The following is a 4,209-nucleotide window of genomic DNA, read 5'->3' on the forward strand; positions in this document are numbered from 1 at the left end:
TTTTCTAAAGCACTAAGGCCATCTACTATACCATAAATTCAACTTATTTTTTGTGGTCTACTGGCCATCTCCCCACACTACACTATAAGCTTCATGAAACCAGGGATTTTTAATGTGTTTTCATCACTGCTTTAGCCCATCATTTAGAACACTATCTTACACTCAAGTATAGTAACTCATTATTTCTCTGTAAGCTACTTACCTCTGCCTTGGAATTGAGACTCTCCTGCACTGAGAATCAAGGAGGAAGGGAGAAGTACATTGTAATAGCCAAAACAGATGTTTGTCTCACCAAAGAGATTATACAGATAGCAATAAAGTGCATGAAAAGATGTTCAATGTTGTTAGCCATTAAGGAAATGGAAATTAAAACCACAATGAGACAACCCTATACACTTAACATAAGAGCTTAAAAACTGTAGCAACTCTAAGTTCTGGAAAGAGGATGCAGAAAGGATGTTGGCTCTTTCACACATTGCTGTGGGAAGTAAAATGATACAACCACTCTGGAACAGAGTCTGGCAGTTGCCTATAAACTAAAGGCAACTGTGCCAACTGCATGACTCAGGAATTTCCCTCTTGGGCATTTACTCTAGAGAAATGAAAACATGTTCACACAAGAATCTGTACACCCATACATTCATAGCAGCTTTATTCTGCTCTCAAAACTCTAAACAGGAAATAACCCAAATGTTTAACTGGTTAAACAAACTGTGGTCCATCCATACCATGGAACTCCATTCAGCAACTAAAAGAAATGAAGTATTATTTATGTAATAATTTGGACAGAGCTCAAGGAAATGATGCTTAGCAAAAAAAAAAAAAAAAAAAGCCAACCTCTAAAGGACACAGACCGCATGATTCATTTATATGGTGTTTGGCAAATAGCATAATCACCAAGTTGGAGAGAAAATTTGTGATTGTCAGGGTTTAAGGGAGAAAGACTCTTGAGAGTCCCTTGGACTGCAAGGAGATCCAACCAGTCCATTCTGAAGGAGATCAGTCCTGGGTGTTCTTTGGAAGGACTGATGCTGAAGCTGAAACTCCAGTACTTTGGCCACCTCATGCGAAGAGTTGACTCATTGGAAAAGTCTCTGATGCTGGGAGGGATTGGGGGCAGGAGGAGAAGGGGACGACAGAGGATGAGATGGCTGGATGGCATCACCGACTCGATGGACGTGAGTTTGAGTGAACTCCGGGAGGCCTGGCGTGCTGCGATTCATGGGGTCACAAAGAGTCGGACACGACTGAGCAACTGAACTGAACTGAGCTGAAAGGAGAAAGAGGGGGAGGATGGCAGCTGTGACTATATAATGCAGCGTGCTGGATCTTTGTGGTAGATGTTTTTCTGTATCTTGACTGTAGTGATGGTCCCAGGAATCTATTCATGTGATAAATATCACAGGACTAAACACATATACACAAACAGCGCATATAAAGCTGGTAGAATCAGAATATCAATGTCAACTTCCTGATCATGATATTATATTATACTTATGCAAGATGCTGTTTTGGGGGAAAGCTGAGTAAAGGGTAAAAAGAATCTCTCTGTATTTTTTCCTCTGTTCCTGAGGACCCTCCAGGCAAGAATACTGGAGTAGGTTGCCATGCCCTCCTCCAGGGGATCTTCCCAACCTAGGTCTCCCGCATTGCAGGCAGATTCTTCACAGACTGAGGCACCAGGGAAGCGCATTTTTTCCTTACAGCTCTATGTAAATGTACCTCTACAATTATCTCAAATAGTTGTCTAATAGGTCTATGCCCTAACACTCTTATCCTCTTCCCACAGGAAGTTCCCCAGGCACAAATTCAGAATCCATTGACCCTTACTTTAAACAGAATTATAACAAGGCTGTGTGTTGCGTTCTAAGTTGCTTCGGTTGTGTCCAACTCTGCGATCCCATGGACATAGCCCACCAAGCTTCTTTGTCCATGGAATTCTCCAGGCAAGAGTACTGGAGTGAAGTTGCCACTTCCTCCTGCAGGGGATTTTCCCGACCCAGGGATTGAACCTGTGTCTCTTACGTCTCCTGCATTGGCAAGTGGGTTCTTTACCACCAGTGCCACCTGGGAAGCCCGTAACAAGCTTATTTACCACATTTTGCAGATAATCAGATACATCAGAATGAGGAGAGTGTCCTGGAGTTCTGAAGGTCGCACACCCACGAGACTAAAACTGAGGTCTCCAGATACCCTGTCTGGTGTTTTCATTATTCACCATTTTTCAAGACCTTCTTATACTGAAGGTCTTGATAATACATACCTCTTCATTTGAACCCATAAATTTACCACTTTTAAGACCGTGGCTTGATCAAGCACACCAACTGTCTGAAAAAGAACTACAAGGTTAAGTACACCTTTATAAACTCCTCCAAGATGATTTGATACTAAGTGTGATTACATGTTTAAAAGTTACAATAGCAAAGATTTAGGTTAATCTCAAGGAAAAGTTTCTTATTAGATTTGTTAAACCAAGAATAGGTAACCAAGGAACACACCCTTGGCTGGGATTCTTTGAGAATATGTTAGATGCTTATTTCAACAGGTGTTGGTTAAGATTCTATGGTGTGACAGTTACTACGTTAGAAGCAACAGGAAGGGACATGTCTGCCACCTTAGATTTTATACTTTACTGAGCATGATGAAACAGTCACAGTCTAGTATGAAATAGTCAATGACAGGAGAAGAATGGGAGGCTATAAGAATATAGAGGAGCATCTCACCCCATCCTGGAGGCAGTGAGGTGCAGGGAAGGTTTCTATGTGAAGTTAAAAAAAAAAAAAATAGAAGTGTGGTGATATGAAAGGAAAGAAGTGGAAGCTTTCCCAGTGGAGGAACAGCAAATACAATGGGGCTGCTAGTCCACAGTGCATTCGAGGGAAGCACAGCTTGGAAAATAGCAAGAGAAAAGCTGGACGTTGAGGAGAGGTGATGGTGGGCAGGTCATGCAAGGTTTTCCCAAGTAGCCTGAAGGGTTCCAGCTGTGATAGAAGCAGAAGTAGCTGCTGAATGGAGGCACGAGTCAGACTGGTCTCCACCATATGCCACAGGACACCCTTACGTTTTCCTCTTTCTGTAACCGGTCTTTTTGTAGGGCCCTCTCTTCTTCTCCAGTATCACCCTCCCTAAGTTTCAGGGTCTTGTTCCAACACCACCTCTTTCTCCAGGAAGCCTCTGCAATCTGTACCTGGAAGGGATGACAGTCTGGGTAGCATGGGTGTGGGTGTCATGGACGCGCAGTGTGGTGCAGTGGTTGGGAGCCTGGAGCCAGCCTGCCCCGGTGCCAAGCCTGCCTCTACCCCTTCTTCTCTACTCGTTCATTTCCGTATCTGTCAGGTGGGAAGAGCAACATTTCTACACCAAAAGGTCATGTCAGGACGGGATAATTTCATTGATACACTTCACTCTCTCAGAAGAGTGACTGGCACAAGGCCAGCATTTAATCAGTGCTAGCCTTTGTTACATGTGACGGCCCCCAGGCACGCCCAGCTTGGGCTCAGTCAACTTTGGACTCATCAGAGGGTGTCCTCCCCGTTTAGACAGTCACCTCTTATTACCTCATCCTCTTGCCTCAGACAAACACAGGTTGGTCAACACAAACTAAAAATACACTTTCCTTTCATAAGCAACTGTGTGAAAGAAGCTTAAAACATGATTTGGAAGAACTAGATCGTCTTCCTAGCTCCTGTGTCTTAATCCCTGGCTGACCTAGGGCAGGTGCCTTTTCATTTCAGGACGTCAGTCATCCCATCTGTGCAATGGGAACAAGCTCCTAGAAGACCTAAAGAAGCAGAGGGCTTGGCAGCACGTTGCAAAGTGGTGATGCAAACATGATTTCCATCTGCCAGTCCGCAAGCCACAGGGCACACCTCCCCATCCTCACTTTCACTTCCGGAAGACACACACTCCCAGACTGGCACGTGGGCAGGCCTCCAGCAGTCCAGGGAGCAGGTGTTTTCATTGGCTCCACCCACTGACTTGGATTCTTTTTCTCCTCCTCCAGGGACTTTCCTGACTTCCTTCTATAGATGAAGGAAGGAGCACATGAGCACACTGTATATAAATATGCTTGGGAAAGCTTTCTTCTTCTTCTCCTTCTCTTTTTTTTTTTCTTAAACCAAACTTGGTTTCTGTTGTAGGCGGTGCATTCCCTAGCGGGGTGGGGTGGGGCCAAGTGTGTTGTGGAAAGGGGAGGGGGGGGGGGCGGGC

This window comes from Ovis aries, chromosome 2 (genome assembly GCF_016772045.2).
Source record: "Ovis aries strain OAR_USU_Benz2616 breed Rambouillet chromosome 2, ARS-UI_Ramb_v3.0, whole genome shotgun sequence".
In the NCBI taxonomy this organism is placed as follows: Eukaryota; Metazoa; Chordata; class Mammalia; order Artiodactyla; family Bovidae; genus Ovis; species Ovis aries.